General features: G+C 39.0%; 1 protein-coding gene across 15 annotated transcripts in view; it reads right to left on the bottom strand.

The window, feature by feature from the left end:
* Positions 1-21,025, bottom strand: part of ehbp1 (EH domain binding protein 1) — a 561,098-nt gene that overhangs the window by 202,150 nt on the left and 337,923 nt on the right. The gene's annotated exons all lie outside the window — the stretch shown is intronic.

Below are 21,025 nucleotides of genomic sequence, written 5' to 3'. Positions count from 1 at the left end.
CAAATAATATTCTAATAGTAATTAGTTGCTATTCTCTAAGTCACAATCACTATTTCAAATTTGACAACAGCAATTTTCTTTTAGCATCTTTTACTGTACAACAGTTAATAACAACAAAAGCCATCAATAAGAAGGGCACTGTGCGGAAAGAACTGATGATTTGATTAGCTTTTGTGGTGCAATTGAAGGAGCTGTCTTTCTCCGATTTTCCTTTTTGAAGACAGACTTTGATCTCAGTTCAAGTCAATTCAAGAACATCAACTGACAAGCCTGTTTGAAACACCCCAATGGTTAGCCCTAAATGCCCCAAACTGTTTTATTTTAATCGGCATTGCTGGAAGGTAACAAAAAAAGAGAGAGCTAAAATAAGTCACTCAACGAGCATGTGAGTCACTCTATTTTCTATACATCTATATGCTTGTACTTCATTGTTGCCAGCAGCAATGACACGTATTGTGACTAAAAAGAAGTTTCTACTTTAAAGTATTGTTTTGTGCTCGTTCATGTCAGCACAGGTCACAGACACAGAAATGAAAAGTCACTAGATTGCCACAGCACAAATTGTCTCGGCGGCTAAAATCAAACAAAGCCCAATTAAACTAATCATAACGTCCCACTGAACATAAGGAAGCTCACCTGGTATTTTTGGAATTGAGCATGAATTCCCAACTCTACCCAGTACTTGGTACTTTAATTACCCAGACCAAACACTGTGAAATTGCTCCTCTGATCTACTAATGGGTGAGAAATCCTGCCGATGTGGTTTCATGCCAAGGGGCCATTTCAGGATGAGGCAATGTTACTGATGGCATTCTAATGGAGATGACACTTCCCAAGACTCGAAAGGGAAAATGAACAGGATGCAGTTTACTATGCCAGTGATTGTTCATTAATTACCAATTTGCTCACTGCTGGAGGCTAGCCATTACAGTACTTTGGATAAAAGTATCAATTGATCATGAAGACCACCTACGAACAATGACTGAGAAATGTACAGAACAATTAATATTAACTGTTATCAAAAAGTACTTGAGGTATCTATTTTGTGAAATAAAACTTACTGCCTTAATGTTGCACTAGCAGGCATAAGGGAGCAGAACAGTAGTAATGTAGATAAAATCCTTTTAATACTTCATTTAAAAACTAAAATTATGAGCCAATATCTATAATTCTTAGAGACTGCCACCATACTTAAATGGTTATACAGTTCATTTACCAATAGATCGTCCTTTTCAAAATCTTCAATAAAAATCACCACATTTAATTGAAGTAATTGAAGTTAAGTGGATATGATATTTTGAATATTTAATTTTGATTCTGTATTAAAACAAAGGCATTTACCCTTTTCATCAGAATACAGACAACTTAATCTTTGCATTTAATTATTTTTATTCCAGAAATCCTTTTCAATTTTGTTAATGTTTCTTACTTTATTTCTTAGCCAAGTATCCTTTTATTTTAATCTAGTGTTTTAAGAAGCATTATTCAAAGTCATACAGCCCATAAATCCAACCACTCTAAACTATCCAAGTCAGAAACAAATTACTCTCCACTCCCTTCCCATTCCCAGCAAATTAACCCCAATTGTAACAAGTCATTATATCCTCAAATTATAACCTTCTGTACATATTCAGAAGGACATTAATACTGTACATAATCAGATTTAGTTAATTTAGGTTTTTACACAGAAAATTTTTTAATGTCAGATTAGATACTCACATCATTATTCTGTGTCATGTGGCCACTATATTTTCCAATTAGGGAGGGGCAGAGAATTGAGAGGAATCCTTTATGAATTATTTTATTAATAAATATTTTATAGTGATTTAAGTAATGTAAGTGAATAATGAATATTTAAACCTAAAGTGGTGCCAAAAGTTATTTATTCATGAAATGCTTGATCTATGACCCCCTCAAGCAAATAGTTCACTGGCTTGCTATTTTTCGAGCAATATCTGCATGGTTCATTTTTCCCATTTTCATTGTTTTAATTGCTGTTCTTCATTGTTTTACTGAATTAGGATGATTAGACCCTTGCTGAAATCTTACAGTCTTAAAGTGATCTTAGCAATTACAGTTCACAATTGTCTGCAATGCAACAATGCAATTTTATATGTTTCTTTTTTTTGAAGATTTCAGTGTGAGGAGATGAAAACATTTTCGTTAATTGTGGAGCAATGCAATATGTTATATGATGTCATATAGTGATTTTTTTTCCCTTTTCAATTATGTATTCTTTTTCTCCTCATGTATTGTTTACCTGTGATTAATAAAAAGATTGAAAAAGAAAGAGAGAACTGCAATTCACAATACAAACTCTGACTAATTGGATAAATCCACTTGCAAACAGCCAGGTACATATTTGTTTCAGTACATACTATTCAAGAAACTTGTTAATTTAATCTTTCTTTTGTTCTTTTCTACCCCCTACAGCAGATACTGTCAATTAGTCATCTGCATCTGGGAAAAGTAGGTCCAAACAATACAAGTCTCTGTCCATGTTGAAACCAAGTCCAGCATGATCCTAGCCATGAGATTCAATGAAGATGCTAGTGATTGGGAAATGTGAACTGAGGGATAACATGGTCATCAAATTCCAGGAAATAGTACTTGGACAAGATCATCCATGGAATGAACATTCCCAGCAGTTAGTCCCTGAGTACATTTTTGAGACCTATTGAGCCAAGAGTCATCTAGCATAGAAATGGTCCCTTCAGCCCACTTCATTTCTCTTTGAACCCTTCCTTACATCCTACAGTAGTTCCTCATAGGTTAATCTTAACACTTTTGAATGCACTCCTGCTTTTCCAATTGACAGCAATTCTCATTCAGAGCATGTACCAACTGTACTTCTCCACTAACAACTTTGATCTGAACCCCAACAATGATCTGAATTTCTCCTCCTTGTGTCCTTTCCCATAATCTTTCTTTACTTGTCTTCTATGTCCTCTCATTTGGTTCCAGAGTATTTTTCCCTAAATATTAGCTCCATTATCTCCTTCCTCTATATTTGCTCAAACATTAAAACTTAAATTAATCTCAACTATATATGTGAAATACCATATGAGAACAATTAATTGCCCAGATTTGTGGGACTGACATATGGTATGTGGTGTTCTTTACATTCTGAGAATTGGTGCTAATTTGTGGCCTGTCAAGATCTTTCAAAACTACAAAGAAAAGACTGGATCTTAATGAACAAGTTTGAGAAAGGATAAATAACCTCAATGAAGAAGTCTTCTGGTATGGAACAAAACAATGTAAATATGAAGGTTTCCATATCACATGAAGGAACAATTCATTCCATCAATATTGCATAACTCGAGGGAGAATAGAGCAAAGGGAGAAGTATAACTGATTGTAGTGGTACTATTTACTGCAGATTAATTAATGCCAATTTAAAAGTAATGGATAAATCTTAGAGGAATATTCAAGGTTTGTAATCAATAAAATTGTATTTTAACCAGTATTTCCTTCTATTAAGGCAGATATAGAGCCCAGTATTTCATCCGTAAACATAAATGCTTACATAGCTAATACAAATATTTATCCCTGATGGCATTATTAAATGACTGCCAGAAAGAAAATAACATGCTTTATTCCAATTCAGTGTAATGCTTTCATGTCCTCTATCTTCAAAATGCCCTTGTCGATTTTACTATATGGCAAAACCCTCCTCTTGGAATATCAACTATATTTCAACAATGCCATTTAACATTATCATCCACCATACACCCTATGCCTGAAATAGAATACGTTTCATTTATGTAAGAAAAATTGAAGCTGAAGATAAAAATCCCAGTTCTGAATTTATATCACAAAGAAGCAAAACACTCTAATCATAGTTTTAACTGTAATCTTCAAATAATTCATATCAAAGGCAATGTGTAGTCTTGCATAAAAGCCAAGATTAACCAAAAACCTTTACAAGAGAAATGAATTTATAGCTCAAATTGCAGGTAAAACAAAATAGTTCTTGTATGCCAGTTACTTTCATTTGAACTTTGCACCAAAATCACAATGTTATAGATTTACTGCAATATTTTGTAACATGATTGTCCTCAAGAATAGTAATTAAAGTTGACTAAATATGTCAATCTGATAATATATTCACATGCCACAATAATCTTGTCTTTATTATGACTCCACATGCATTATTATCATATTCTACCATGTAATTTGTTATGATTTATGAATTTAAGATACAGTACTGAAAAATGAGTACTTCTGAGTGTCGCCTCCATTTCTTCCAGATGGGACAGTTCATTTATCTCACAGGAGCTGATCAGAAAATCCAACTCGATACTCGGCTAATCTTGACTAAAATGTTGGTAGGATGTTGCAGAAGTCTTCAGCAGCCTTGCATACGACTGAAAATTTGCCAATATTAACTGCTCCTTATCAGCACCCAGTGCCACACAATTAGAACTGCACATATGGACAGATCGTCCTCAATATACTAATGACACCAACTGCAAAGACTCACAGCTAAATTATTGTCATTTGGATGACAAACTGTTCAATGTCTGATCCACAAAACAAATATTACAACTAGTTTGAGGGTGGGAAATATTGGTGGGGCTCCCCAAGACCCATGTTGTAAACTCATTCACATTTCAAAGCATTGTTTTGAAGAGAAATTAACTTGAATCATATCACTCTCCATGGCAATTCAGAGACAGAGCCAGACTGCTCACAATTTTGATGTCCTATTTAACCTATAGCTGAGCTTCAGATCAGATATCTGCACCATCACAAAAAAAACATCTATTTCCAACTTAAAAACAACAGATAAGATTCAGCTTATCTTTTGCTAAAACCCTCATCCATATGTCAAACAGACTATCCCCTACTGACTCTTGCCTGATTGGATTCCTTCATTATACTCTCTTGAAATCAAATGTAAATTCAGCTGTCTATGTCACAACATCCACTCATTCAGAGTTGTACAGCACAGAAACAGGACTCTTTGGCCCTATACATCCATGCCTACCTCCTTGCCGAAACACACTAATTTCATTTGCCACATTAGGTCTGTATTCTTTCATTCCTTGCCTATTCAAAAACCTGACAGTATCTTCTAAAAGTAGTGATTGTATCTGATTCACCATCTTGTCTGACAGAGTTTCAGTTATCAATGACTGTGTTAAAAAAATACTTACCCCTCAAATTCCCTTTAAAGCTATTTTCTCTTCAATTAAATTTATGCCCTCTTGTTTTCGTTCTTCTGCTATGGGAAAAAAGACTCTGGCTATCTATGCTATGCCTTTTATAATTTCGTATTAATACAGTAAACCCCTGTTATCCAGAATTCAAGCAACCAGCAGCCTCAAGCATCTGGCAAAAAAGATTAAGGAAATATATTTTTTTAAATTGAAATAAATAAGAATAAAATAATAGGTCAAAAATACATGTTTAAAATTATAAAAGTAATTTAAAAATGTTCTATGAAGTAACACATAAACCTTTGGTGATGACAGGAGCAAATATTCAGCCAGTGGAGTGTCTTGGTCATGCTTTACTCATAGTAGTTGTTTGAATAAAGTTGAGTGAAACAGCAATGGCGTCACCCAGGATGAAGAGCTAGTTGATGCCTCTCGCCATTTGGGTGAGTCTCTTAAAGTGTCTCCTTATCCCTACTTAATAAGAATTGCCTCAGTCAGAGACTTTATCTGTAAACTTTGGGGAGGGGGGGTTAATTAGGGGTTAATTATCTACAATGTTATTGTTCATCTTTCGGGTGGCTCTGTGGAGGGTAAGGAACCCATGGATGCAGTGACAGTTAAATGTTATCAAAGCAAATAGCATAAAATGCTTTAAGGTTTTTATATTCATACATGTGAAGTTTATTCAGAGTAAGTACAGTTCAGGCAAACCCCATCATATGTTACTTCAAGTAACGTGGAATTCAGTTACCGCAATTTGGAAAACTGCAACCATTTCCTGATTTACGGATGTAATTATTCAGTTACCGCAAGATCTTTCTGGAAATTCCGAGTTACAAGTAGATTGTGTGAACAGCTCAAAATAAAATATGCGCAAATGACAGTCAGGCTCACTGTGTGCCCCCTATTAAATATGGATAAAAGAAAATGTGGGAAAGAATCTAATAGTGATATTAAAAGGAAAACAAATGCAATTACTTTAGAAGAAAAACTTTAAGTTATTAAATGACTTGAAGATGGTGCCAGCAATGTGAAAATTGGACACGATCTGGGTGACAATGAGTCAATGGTACACACAATTTTAAGTAAAAAGCACAAATATATAGGGAGGAGAATGGAGAGTTCCCCGTTAAAAAGATTAGAAAAGAGAGGTTAAGACGAAGAACCCCCCCCTCCCCCCCCCGCCTTAAGAATCCACAGAAGAGAGAAAGGATAATTAAGAAAGCAGTGAAGAGACAAATAAATGGGAAAAAAGGCAAAAGTGGCAAGAGGAGAGAGTGAAAAGAACTTACCTCGTGGCAGAGATCATGAAGTTGAGGAGGGGCCTAACCAGAGGCCCTTGTCGGGAAGAGAATGCACAGGAGGAGGTGAGCGAGGGCAGTCTGAGAAGGTGCCCAGAGAACACTGCGATCAAGGTTGTTGGAGTGCGGTGAGGCGCGGGAGTTTTGCTGCTCAGGTTGGAAGAAGTCAGGCAGGATGGAGAGGGCGGCAACAGCAGTAGCCCAAAGGGTTGAGATAAAGGGAGCCAGGCCGAAAAGGAGAAGGTGGCGATATTGATGGTGACAGGAGGCGGGGAGATGTGAGGGCGATAGATCCGGGCCAAGGTTGAGATGGTGGTGATAACAGCGATGGAGGGAAGCCTGGAGGCACAAGGCTGGGGGAGTTGGGCCGAGGCAGAGAAGGCGCTGATGGTGGCAGCATCAGAGAGAAGGAGCGGATAGGCTGGGAAGAGAAATACCAGAGAGTGAGGACTCACCTGGTAAGGCTGTTCCAATCAGCAGGCACGAAGAGACTAGGTCCGAGGCATTGGAGGGCATCCGAGGCGTCAGACCTGGTGGACTCCATGGGCAATGCAGACAGAAGGAGATTGGTGAGAAAGTCACATGGCAGGCGGCCTAGAGTTGGAAAGTGAGGTGGAGGAGGAGGAAGAAGTAGAGGAAGAGGAAGAACGAGGGGGCAAAAGAAAGACAATATATGGAAGTGAAAGACTGATAAAAAAAGACAGAGAGCTTGATGCCTTTTGTCAGGGAAATACTGGAGAGCATTGGACAATTATAAAGGACTGTGAAGACACTGGTGGCTGGGCCAGGGGCAATGAAAAAAAAGCTGGATAGCTTAAAAGAAAGGGTAACAGAAACAGAGGAGAGAATTGTGAGAGTAGAGGAAAGATTGGATAGAGGGGAGAACAAAATGGTTGCGTGGGGAAGAGGTAGGGTAAAGATGTGAGAGAGGATAGACATGTTAGAAAATATTAATAGGAGGAAACCAATTAAGATTGTCGGGGTGAAGGAGGTTAAGGAGGGGAGAGACATGGAGGATTTTCTGTAAAAGTAGATCCCAGATATACTGGGGAGGGAAAAAATAGGAAATAATTTGGAAATAGAATGGGCCCATTGGTCTCTTGCCCTGGGCCACATCAACAGCCATGTTTTATCCTGGTGAGACTCCTGTGCTATCAGGATAGAGAGGGCATTTTGTGGGTGGTGGCAATGGGGGCTAAAGCAAGGGGGGGTCCAGTAGAATATGAGAAGAAAGGTCTTATTCTACCCGGACATAAATGCGACATTGTTGAATCGCAGGAGGGAATTTGACCCGGCAAAAAAAGATATTGAAACAAAAAGGAATTGAGTTTACCCTCCTTCACCCGGCAACACTGAAGACAATAAGGGCGGGATGAGAAAGAAGGTTTTGTAAGGATCCAAAGGAATCAATGGACCTTGTAAGATCCCTGCCACCACTTCAAGACTGAATGTAAATGCAAATAAAGGGGAAAGTGGGATTCGGGGAAGAATGGATTGTACTTACTAAAAGTGTGAGGACTTTGGGAGGGCTATGTTTCTTTACAGTTTTAATGTTTGAAGGGGATTGTATATGTTAAGTAGAGATACAGGGAGCTCACAGAATGGGAGGGAAGTACAAGTGGAGGATGGGTGCATTGGGCACTTCTCAAAATAGGGGGGAGGGACTGGCACCAATAGCTTGGTTAATGGGTAAAGGTAAATGGAGGCGGAAAGGAAGAGGAGGGTTTTTTCTGGTGTTTTTTTTGTTTTGAATGTGCATTTTTTTTGTTAACTTATTTAGTTTTTGTTTGGAGTGCGATTGCCTGTGCCAAGGATCTATGGAGGAGAATCAGGATGGAAGCTAAGTATCAGTGGACAAGAAGGAGGGGGAAGGGCATAATGGAGTGGTCTGGAGGCCATGGATAAGTCAATTCAATTTGAGAATTTTAATGTAAATGGGATAAACGGAATGATTAAGAGAAAAAGAATCTTGGCACACCTAAAAATGATGCAGGTGGACATGGTGTTTTTGCAGGAGATCAACCTTATAGAACAAGAGCATATAAAATTAAAGAGGAGGTGGGTGGGTCAGTGACGATGTCCTCCTTTAATTCCAGGGCCAAGTAAGTGGCCATTTTGAAATGGAGGAATGTTACAGTGATGGTCAAGGATATAGTTGCACACTTGGTGGGGAGATTCATAATGATACATTGTCAAATATAGTCGGAACCCTGGACACTTATGAATATTTACACCCTGAATTTCTATGACAAACAATTTCTACAGGACATATTTTTGACAGTATCAGAAGGGTGTGAGAATGTTTTGTTGGGAGGGAATTTTAATTTTTGTCCAGATCATGGACAAGTGAGCAAAAAATGTAATAAGGGCCAGGACAGCTAAGTCCACCCTGGAATTTATGAAAGAGCTAAATCTCATAGAAGTCTGGAGAAGGCTGAATCCGAGTGAAAGGGATTACTCTTTTTATTCAAGACAATATGATTCCTACACGAGAATTGATTTATTTTTGGCATCAGCCCAATTAGAGGATAGGATAGTGGAAACTGAGTAATGGTGCGGCTATTGTCGGATCATTCTCCCTTGACTTTAACCACCAAAATGTCGGATAATCAGGCCTCATTGTATAGATGGTGCCTGAATACACTGCTGTTGGGAAAACCGAAATCTTGTAGCTTTGTTTGGGCCCAAATAGAATTGTTCATGAGGTGAACTGCTCCTCTACTAAGGATATCTTCCTAATATGGGCATATTAAAGGCTTACTTAAGGGGCTAGAACAGTGGTTATCAACCTTTTTCGGGCTGCCACCCCCTTGGCCCCCGGGCAACATCCCTAGCCCCCTCCCCCCAACACACATATCATGAACACACATCTCTTTCTTGGTATTAGGTCTACGACAATTTAAAACAACAACAAATCTAACACTATATACACGCTTATGTATTTCACAAATAAAATTTTTTGTAAACCAATTTATTTAGCAATATGAAAGGATAAATTTACATGTCAACTGTAACTACATTGCCTTCAGGCCGATGGGAGCTCAATGGGCAGGCAGCTGGGGTGAGGATCAGCTGTTGGGTGCTGGATGGGCAAGCAGTCGAGTGAGGATTAGCTGTCAGGTGCTGGGTGGGCAGGCATACAGGACGAGGATCAGCCATCGGGAGCTGGATGGGTGGGTGACCAGGGCAAGGATCCGCGATCAGGCCATTGGGACCAAAAATTGGGGGGGGGTGGGTGGGGGGGTTCAGTGTATTTACACATAATTTAAATGTATGTTACATCCTGAGAATTCAAAAGTCTTACAAGCCTGGAGCCTTGGCCCTTGAAGATGTGAATGTGGTGCATGTCCTGTCCAGAGTACATCATCAAGAAACAAATCAATAGTCACTGCCCCTTTTTCTTCATCGCCCCCTCACCGCCTCCTTAGATCTTTCCATCGCCCCCAGGGGGGTGGCAATGCCCACTTTGGGAATCACTAGGCTAGATCTTTGGATATACCAAAAGCATCAAAAAGGAACATATGAAGGAGGTTAATACCCTAGAACAGGAGATTGCTCAACTGGAAAAGGATTATATAAGAGTGAGTTCAGAAGACAAAAACAAGAAATTTGGTGAATAAAACAGAAAAGTTGATTTTAAGATCTAGACAGTATTATCAGCTGAGGAGAGGACCCATAAAGTCTGGCAGGTGAGGGCGGAAGAGGCCTCAAGAACAATTAATGCGATTCAAACGGGAAGGCAAGATCTCATATAAACCAAAAGAAATAAACAGTACATTTGGAAGGTTTTACAAGAAATTGTATAAATCAGATTCAAGGGGTGATCCTACCAAAATGGACGATTTCTTGTTTTCATTGGACCAACCAAATTTGGATCAGGAAGATTGAGAGGGGCTGAGTGGCCCTTTCTCTATAGAGGAGATTGCATGAACCCTGAACTCTTTTCAGGCTGGCAAATCACCAGGAGAGGCTGGTTTCCCCGCCGAGTTTCATAAAGAGTTCAAAAATCTTTTAATGCCCCTTCTTATGAAGGTGGTGGATCGGGTGGGTGAGATGCATATCCTCCCGGAGTCTTTCTCAACAGCAATCATCATGGTGATTCCCCAAAAAATGAATCTCATTTTGTTATTAAACACAGATTATAAAATCATTGCAAAAGCACTGGCTACTAGGTTGGCAGAATATCTACTGAAATCGACAAATTCAGATCTAATTGGATTTGTAGAAAGGAGGCAATCAGCAAAGAATATAGTTAGATTGCTTAATATCATGCATCTGGTACAGTTGGGGGTGGATCTGGGAGTGGCCATTTCTCTAGATGCGGAGAAGGCTTTCGATAGATTGGAGTGGGACTTTTTGTTCAAGGTACTGGAGATGTTTGGATTGGGTCAAACATTTATTAACTGGGTGAAGGCACTTTACCATAAACCCCAAGCAAAAATTATTACAAATGGGCAGGTGTCTCCAGTGTTTCCACTGAGCAGGTCCAGTTGGTAGGGATGTCCATTGTCTCCAGGGCTCTTCGTACTGGCAACTGAGCCGCTGGCGGACCAGGTGGATCACAAAATCAACCTTTTTGATGATGATGTGTTAGTGTATATGATAGACCTCGAGGGGATAATTGGTCAGGCTGAAGTCCACATTGGAGGATTATGGGAAGGTCTTGAGGTATAAGGTAAATCTGAACAAAAGTGAAATCATATCTTGGATGAACAGGGATTAAAGACAATATCAACAGCAAAGTTAATTAGGCATTAAGCAAGAAGGCATTAAGTTTTTGGGGATAAAAATAAATAAATAGTCACATAACTTATACAAACTTAATTATCTCCCTTTGCTCTGATATTTCCAGATTTCATAAAATATTATTGGGCAGCCAGGCAAGATTTATCACCTCACTTTGAGGGAGTGCCCACTTTGAGGGAGTTCCTGAGCACAACTTGGACTACACACAGTAGGTGAAAAGATAGCAGGAAAATTTACATACAGAAGGGACATTAAACTAATTTCAAAGAAAACAGATAACCCTACACTTCAGATATTGGATGGAAGGTGGGGATATCTCTTAAAACGAACGCCTTTAACCCAGAACAAGTTAATACCCTTGACTATGGGTAATAAGATCATGGACACCAGGTGCCAGAAAGGGATCAGATGTATCGAGGACTGTTATGAACAAAGGCAGCTCAAGTCATTTGAGTAGTTGAGGAACAAATATGGTTTGTCTAATACAGGTGTCTCCAACTTACAACTGTAATTGGGACTGACGACCTGGTTGTAACTCGGATTGGTCGTAAATTGGATTCACCCACCACTCAAGATTAAATGAGACCATAAATACATTTTTAAAATGATTTTTAATAAAAGAATCTTTAATGAAGAATGTAAACATATGTACAGTACCTTCAATAAAGATAATCCCCAATCCCCATATGAACTTCTAGTATATAATAAAGTCATTGGACTCAGGCCTCGGGGTGCCACAGGAAACGAGGACTTGGGGCTGCCGTGAGGAGTGGGACTTTACGGCTGCTGCAGGAAGCGAGGACTTGGGGCTGCCATGGGGAGTGGGACTTTACAGCTGTTGCAGGAAGCGAGGACTTGGGGCTGCCATGGGGAGTGGGACTTTACGGTTGCTGAAGGAAGCAGGGACTTTGGGCTGCCGCGGGGAGCGGGAACTTCAGGGCTGCTGCCAGGAGCACAGACCACTGTATACAGCACTTTTAATACAAAATATGTACTTGTACAGTAGTTTCAATAAAGATTTAAAAATAAAAATTTGGTCATATGTGTGGGTGGATGTAACTCGCGTAGGTTGGAAGTTGAGGATTACCTGTAGAACATTCTTCTATCTGCAAATAAGATCTTTCTTAAGGGAAAAATTAGGACTGTCTAGGATCCTACCTAGATGTAGTAATGTGGAGATTCTAATTCGACAGGGGAATGTGTGAAAATTTATTTCTCAAATGTATTACAGGTACACAATCCTTTATCCGGACATCTAAAATCCAGAAAGCTCCAAAATCCAACAAGCGGGGAGAGAGATGGCAGCGCATGGCAGATGAGGGGGAGAGACCGGCAGCTTGAGTCAGGTGGGTGGGAGACCGACAGTGTGAGTTGGGCGGGCAAGGTGTGGGGGGGAGATACCGGCAGGGCGAATCGAGAAGGCGGGAGTTTGGCAAAGCAAGTCGGGCGGACAAGGGGGGCAGAGACCGGCAGCGCGAGTCGGGCGAGAGGGAGACCAGCAGTGTGAGTCGGGTGGGCAGGAGACTTGCAGAGCGAGTCGGGTGAGTGAAGGGGGGGCGGGCAGGGAGAGACCGGCAGACCGAGATGGGCTGGTGAGACCGGCAGAGCGAGTTGGGGGGTTAGGGGGGGGAGGGTGGAGAGACTGGCAGCGCAAGTTGGGCTGGCGAGGTGGGGGGAGATGGCAGCGCAACTGGAAGGGGGTGAGGGTGGATACAGCAGCACAATTCAAGTGGGTTTGAATCTGGCTTTTCGAAATCCGGAAAAATCCGAAATTCAGAACACACTATCCTCCAAGGGTACCTGTACATATTCCAAAGTGAGGGCACAGGTCAAGGGAGAGATGGGAGTTGGACTTGGACACAACAATCAATGAAGAGTGGTGGCAAGAACTGTGTCTAGACAGCGTAACTGAAGTAATTAATGCCAGGTACAAGGTGGTGCCTTACAACTTCTTGCACCAGCTGTACCTCACACCACAGAAGTTTCAGAAATTTGCTTTAGGTGTGGTGTGGAGATTGGAACCTTTGTCCACTCCACCTGGCTATGTACAAAGGTGAGATCCTTCGGGGTGGATCTGGGGGACATGCTGAAAAAAATTACAAAGATGGATTTTCCACAAGATCTGGAGTTGTACCTCCTGGGAGATTAGGAGACGCGAGTTTTAAACTGTTCAAATATCAAATTCATTTCATGAAGGTCACCTTGTCGGTAGCCAGGAAATGTATAGAGGTTATGGGGAAGTTCAACTCTTAAATAAATACTACAAGATGGAATATGGAAATGCAGCATTTCCTTGGAGAAAATCACTTACAATCTAAGGAGGAAATATGACACATTCGTTAAAGTGTGGCAACCTTATATTAACTACGTGGGTACACAGATTGACTAGTTTCCCCCTCCTTTCGAAATATGGACACTATAAAAATCTGTCCCAGCAAGGGATGGAGTGAAGTTAAGGAATTGGGACATGGCGCAGGCGAGGTGCATTTTTTGTTTCGTTTTTTAGTTCTTTCTTTTTATTCCTTGCCTGTGCTATTTAGTTAGCTAGGTTGTTTTTTCTTGGGTTTCGGTGGGGGCTGTGAACCCCACTAGTATCTGTATTTGTCTAATTTGTATGATTATATGTTTGGGAGCAAAGGAGGGAGGAGGGGTGATAAATACAGACTCTACGTTACATGAACGTTCAAAAAGATTGTATTGATTGAATTGAAAATTCAATTAAAATATTCAAAAAAAAAGCACAAATATAAAGAACAAAGTAAAGTTGCATCAGTTTCTCTAAGCATGCAAATTACTCCAAACAGAAGTTCCGTTAATGATTGAAATGGAACGGCTACTTCATCTCTGGATTGAAGATTGTAACCAAAAGTGAATAGCACTTCGTACAAAAAAACATTCAAATCAAAGCTTTAAACATCTTTTCGATACTTAAAGAAAATAAATGAACTTGTTGAACTTGAAGGATTTTTATTTAAATATAGATCCTAACATGGAAAGAAGTGTGGTTGTCCGCAGCAATTTAAAAAAAAGCGATCACTAGCTATAGGAAATTGTATAATGAGAAAAAAAAATCAAAATCTATGCAGTCAACTTTTCTAATACTTTTCTAAAAAATAGTTTAGTTATGATGTAATTTTGAAATAAATGAAAAATATCATAATTATTTTTATTAACCTTAACAGTTTTGGCATTAAATGTAGCTAAAAGTTGTTTTTAAAACACATTTTTATGTCTTGATGAACGATCTGAAAGGTTGGGGATTCATTGTAATTATTCCCATTGATACTATTAATTGCTTAACGCAAATTTGTCTTACGCAAGTAAAAATTGGGATGAATTAATCACGTAAAGCAGGGTTTGCCTGTATAGTAATTTTGTCGTTTAAACTGTTTATTCCTAATGTGTATTAGTTTATTAGTTAGGCATTGTAAGAGTAAATCTCAAGCAATCAGAAAATATACTTATCCAGCATTTACCAATCGTCATAGGTGCCAGATATCAGGGTTTATACTATATATATACCTTTGTCCAAGTAAAACAAACACAACTTATCCAATTTCTACACATAACTCAAGTCCTCCAATCCAGGTGAATTTTGGTAAATCTCTCTCCAGAGCAATAAAGTCCTTCCTAATAATCCTCCTTGGGCTTGCTTTCCATTTCCTCCTCTGACCCCTAACTGTAGACCTCTCTCTTAGGGTGACTGCTGTGGGATGGAGGGAATAGGGGGAGGAGGATCTTTAGAGACCAGACCATGGCATGGAATCAGCCCAAAACTGATGTCCAGCCATGCATTCCCAGGAAGAGGGGAGCAGGAGAGATAAACTCCCCTGTGCACATGGGGTCACAGGGTGCGAGAGCAATGACCAAAGGGGGAGGCTCGTTAGATAAATGTCTGCAAAAATTACCAATTAATAGCTAATTAAAAGCTTTATTAAAGGACCAAAATTCATTAAAAATTAAAATGTTATATTATGAGCTATGCCTCTTAAAATTATTTTTTTCATTTATTCAATTGTCGGGGAATATTCTTGGGGTGAATTTGGGTCGGTGATTTTTCCATCGTTGAATTTTCATCAATGAATTTATCAGAGGTGAATTGATTTTGGTGAATTTACCATAACCTAATTCTCCAAGTGGAGTTTTGAAAATTGCCATATCACATAGCCACTTTTATATTCTGTGCCCTAACTTATGAAAGCAAGCATGTCTATATGCCTTTTTCACTATCCTATCTACCTGTTCTGCTACTTTCAAGGAACAATGGACTTAACCACAAGGTCCCCTTGTTCATCAAAATTTCTTAATGTTTTATCATTTAACGTACATGTCCCACTTTTTAGACTTTTCAAAACAAATTACCTTGCACTTGTTGGGATTAAATTCCATCTGTCAATGCTCACTCCAACTTTCCAAATTGCCTACATCCTGCTGTAAAACATTGAAAACTGTTGTTTTCATCTACTCCAGATCTACTTTTGCCAAGTCCTCCGATGCTATTGAAATCAGCCTTTCACTAATTCATGACCTTAACTTGAGGACCAATCTCAGTCCTCCCCAGATCTACGTTGAGATACTGTTTCTAAAATATTCCCTCACTAAACACTTCCACTATCTGCCCAGCTTCATTTCATAAGATATGGTACTGCTCCAAATACAGGATATTCAATCTAAAAATCAGAGTTAGAATGTATTATCATGAACAATCACAAAATTTGTTGTTTTGTGGCAGCATTACATGTGCCAAATTGCTATAAATTACATTTAAAAAATAAATTAGTGCAAAAAAAGAGAAAATGTTGTCACTTGATTCATACATGTCAACTTTTAACCTTGCTAAGAGGAAGGGGTTTTGAATTTTTTTCCCTCCTTTTTCTTTTGGGTTTTTTTTAGTCATTAAATTTTACTTCATTGACATGAATGTGCTCTGTATTTCCTTATTATGAGAATATTTGTAATCTTCTTTCAAATCTTGTAGCACATTGTATGATTGTTTATACTGTAAAATATATTTTAAAAAGAAGAGAAAGTGAAGTAGTATCTGTGCTTTATTGTCTATTCAGGAATCTGATGGCAGATTTCTATTCTATGATCCTAATAGGTAGTGAAACCTCCTTCTTTTTTTGCATTCCCCTCTATCCTGTCTGATACTTGTATACCCCAAAATATTAAGCTGCCAATTTCCTCAACCATGTGTTCATAATGGCAATAACATAAGAACATCATAATTCAAAGTGCTCATCTGTGCTCACAGCTCATTTAACTTACCTGTGAAGCTAAGGAAATACAGTTGAGTCTACCAGCCCTTCATGCCTGCCTTTGTCTGCTCTGCCCACGTACCTTGCTTAATTGATTTACTTCTCATATCTGTTACATTGCAATTACACTTTCCATCCCTCTGGCAAATTAAAGTGTTATACAAATGTATACTTTAACAGCATGGAGACAGGCAATTTGACCCAATTTGTTCATGCTGACCAAGTTATGTACCATTAGTTCAAACCCTCTAACCAAGCAAGCAAGCCGACTTACAAGGATATTGCTCATCCTACTCCCTCTCCAGTTTAGCTGCAACCCATCCTTCTTGTGCACTTCCATCCTGTCTAGAAACACTGATCCAAGTATCTAAAACTGTCCTTCATGCACCAGCTCTTTAGCCATTTGACCTATCCTCTTATTTCTATCTTCAATAGCATGTTGCATAGGGAGTGATCCTGAGTTCCTGCTTTTTCACCTTCTGACTAACTCCCTAAATTCATCTTGCTGCATCTTATCTCTTTGTCTTTGTTGATGTGCACTACAACCTCTGGTTAAGACTTTCCCCTCCATAACTGTGTATCGTTGCCAACTGTTGCGCCACAACATTGTACACCTGTTCAAGAGGAGAATAAACAAGCACTACCTACTGCCCTTCATGCCTGGTAGTCAGCCATCTGCTTAATTTCTGTTCCTTCTGCATGACCAAATTGCTAAACATACGATTCAAGACATTTTCCATAACCCAGATGCATCTCCAGCTGTTCTTCATGGTTTGACAGGAGCTGCAGCTGGACACCTTTCCTGATCTCTTGAATTCTATAGGAGGAGCATACCATTACTTTAATTTCCATATCCTTAATTATAAGTCTCTTCCTTTAAAAAAAACACATCGACCTCAACAGCAACAACTTAACCTCAAAGCCCCTTTGAAAATAGATGTTCCTACTTAATCTACCTCTTGTTTACTGTTAATCTCATATTGGGGCAAGTACTGATCACCTGTCATTTATGTGATCACTATCTTGTGTGTCTTGGTGTGAAGCAACTCCTCAATTTTATATATCAGCCTCATTTTAAATATCCCCATGGTTTCATCCCTCCCTATCTCTGTAATTCCTTTAGGTCTATAATTATTCAAGTTGGATGCCCCCTTCTGATTCTGGCCTCTTGCTCATCTTCAAGTTTAATTATTATACCTAAAACCTGCACCTTATTGCTAGCTCTATATCTTTCCTTCTTCATTTAAGCTGCTCCTTACAATTTAGCTCTTTGGCCAAATTACATGAATTCTTCTGAAGCACCCGAGGATATTTCTATCTCATTGAACACAATACAACCAATAAAGCTTGTTGCTGTTGGACGAAAACATCATTGAAGTTTGGACACACAGTTTGCACTACAGCAGTGATATTGGGAGAGACACCAAGATCACAAATGAAAGGTTGGGTTTTGCACAATTTTAATGTGAAATTGTGTCCCAAAACCTCCAGAAATGGTTTTGGCCATAAAGTGAAAATAGGCACTAAGTGAGCGGTTTGCTAAAAGATTCGCCATTTAAAAATCTGGTTTTAGTGTGCAAGTTTCATAGAATCATAGAACATTACAGCACTGAAAACAGGACTTTCAGCCTTTCTAGTCTATGCTGGACTATTATTCTGCCTTGCCCCACTGACCTGCACTCTTTCCATATCTCTCCATACCCCTCCTATCCATGTACCTGTCCAAACATTTTTTAAATGTGAAAATTAAGCCCGGATTCATCACTTCAGCTGGAAGCCCATTCTATACTCACTCCACTCTCTGTCTGAAGAAATTCTCCCTAAACTTCTCCCCTTTCACCCTTTACCCATGCTCTCTTGTTTGTATATTACCTAACATCAGTGGAAAAAGCCTACTTGCATTTACTCTATATATATCGATCATAATTTTATATGCTTCTATCAAATCTTCCCTCATTCTTCTATGCTCAAGAAAGTAAAGTCCTAACATTTTCCTGTAACTCAGTTTCTCAAGTCCTAGCAAGATCTAGGAAATCTTCTCAGTATTCTTTCAATGTTATTGATATCTTTCCTGTAGGTAGGTGACCAAAACTTCACATAATACTCCAAATATGTTAATTTCTGATAACTGGATTTCAAAAGGAAAGAAATACAAGAAATAAAACACAAAGAAATCAAGATGATCATGACTAGAGGTGAGCCAATGTTGTTCCTTTATTTATGCATAAGTGGTAGGGAAGTTATTGAAGCAAATTCTATGGGACAGGATTGATGGACATGTGTAAAGATAGGGAGAGTCAGTATGGCTTTGTACGAGGAAAATCCAAATCCCATCGTTTGATTGAGATTTTGAGGAAAGAGCAAAGAAAATTGATGATGGGGAGGGCAGTGGACATTGTCTATGTGGATTTTAGTAAGACATTTGACAAGATGCAACATAGTCGGCAAATTTAGATGGTTAAGGAAAATGGAATCCAAGGTGAGTTGGAAAGTTGGTTCTAAAAATAGCTTATGTAGTCAAGAAGGTGCACCCACATCTCTATTTTCTCAGAAGACTAATGAAGTTTGGCCTGAACCCTTTGCCCCTCAACAACTTCTAAAAGTGCACCATCTAAAGAATACTTGCTGAATCCATCAGAGTGTTGTATCGAGCTGCTCCGCTCAAGATTGTAAGAAGCTACAGAAGTTAGTGAATATAACTCAGAACATAATGCAATTATCTGAAGGATCCATTACACCCCTTATGCACCTCTTCTCCTTCCTCCCCATCAGGCTCCTAAATGAACCTCATAGTAGTGCTGTAAAACTGCTCTTGCTTGGTGCTAATTGATTTTGCTTTTCATTGTTATCCTGTACTCTGTAATTGTACTCTTTACATGGTTAGCGATAGCCTTTTAGTTTGCTCACACTGTTCTTATAATAAATAAACTTAAAACGGTTATAGGAGGCAGAGGGTAGTGGAAGGATGCTTTTCTGATTGGAAGTTTCTGACAAGTGGTGGAGCCTTCCATGCAATATACCTTTTAGTTTGCTCACACTGTTCTTATAATAAATAACCTTAAAACGGTTATAGGAGGCAGAGGGTAGTGGAAGGATACTTTTCTGATTGGAAGTTTCTGACAAGTGGTGGAGCCTTCCATGCAATATACCTTTTAGTTTGCTCACACTGTTCTTATAATAAATAAACTTAAAACGGTTATAGGAGGCAGAGGGTAGTGGAAGGATGCTTTTCTGATTGGAAGTTTCTGACAAGTGGTGGAGCCTTCCATGCAATATACCTTTTAGTTTGCTCACACTGTTCTTATAATAAATAAACTTAAAACGGTTATAGGAGGCAGAGGGTAGTGGAAGGATGCTTTTCTGATTGGAAGTTTCTGACAAGTGGTGGAGCCTTCCATGCAATATACCTTTTAGTTTGCTCACACTGTTCTTATAATAAATAAACTTAAAACGGTTATAGGAGGCAGAGGGTAGTGGAAGGATGCTTTTCTGATTGGAAGTTTCTGACAAGTGGTGGAGCCTTCCATGCAATATACCTTTTAGTTTGCTCACACTGTTCTTATAATAAATAAACTTAAAACGGTTATAGGAGGCAGAGGGTAGTGGAAGGATGCTTTTCTGATTGGAAGTTTCTGACAAGTGGTGGAGCCTTCCATGCAATATACCTTTTAGTTTGCTCACACTGTTCTTATAATAAATAAACTTAAAACGGTTATAGGAGGCAGAGGGTAGTGGAAGGATGCTTTTCTGATTGGAAGTTTCTGACAAGTGGTGGAGCCTTCCATGCAATATATGTCAACAACATGCTTATGAATTTATGAAGAATGATTGTTAAGCTTGTGGATTACTCAAAAATTTGTGTTGCTGTGGAAAGCAAGGAAGGCTATCTAAGGCTACAGTTGAGTATATATCATATGAAGTTGGACAGATGTTGGTAAATGGAATTGAATCCCAGAGAGTGTGAGGTGATATATTTTGGGAAGTCAAATCAGGAAAAGATATAGTAATGTTAGGACACAGAATCAGAACTTGTTGTTCAAATACATAGTTCTCTGAAAGTGGCAACATGGGTAGCATAGAAAACCTGTGCATAGAATACAAAAGTTGGAATATTACTTTGCAACTTCATAAAATGTTGTTTAGATCATGCTTAATGTATTGTGTGGCAAGCTATAGGAAAGATGTGGGTGTGCCACAGAGAATATAAAAGTGAACTACCAAAATATGTTGCCTGGATTGGAGGACTTCAGCTATGGGGAGAGATTGGATAGGCTGGATTTGTTTTCAATTGAACAAAGCAGTCTGAGCAAGTGGGAAGAACATAAGAGGCAGATGTAGAGCAGATAGCATGAATCTTGCTTCCATGGTAGGAGTTTCAAAAATAAGAGCCCATGAGTTTAAGAAGAGAGAATGGAGTTTTAAAGTGGATTTGAGGGGAGAGATTTTTTAAAAAAGCCCGAGTATAGGTATACCCTGCTTTACGAATACTCGAATTACGAAAATTTGTTTTTATGAAGAAAGCCATGTTTGCTTTTTCGAAAGGATTTGAATGAGT

The sequence above is a fragment of the Narcine bancroftii genome, chromosome 4 (genome assembly GCF_036971445.1).
Source record: "Narcine bancroftii isolate sNarBan1 chromosome 4, sNarBan1.hap1, whole genome shotgun sequence".
Taxonomy (NCBI): domain Eukaryota; kingdom Metazoa; phylum Chordata; class Chondrichthyes; order Torpediniformes; family Narcinidae; genus Narcine; species Narcine bancroftii.
This window is presented reverse-complemented; position numbering and strand designations above follow the sequence as displayed.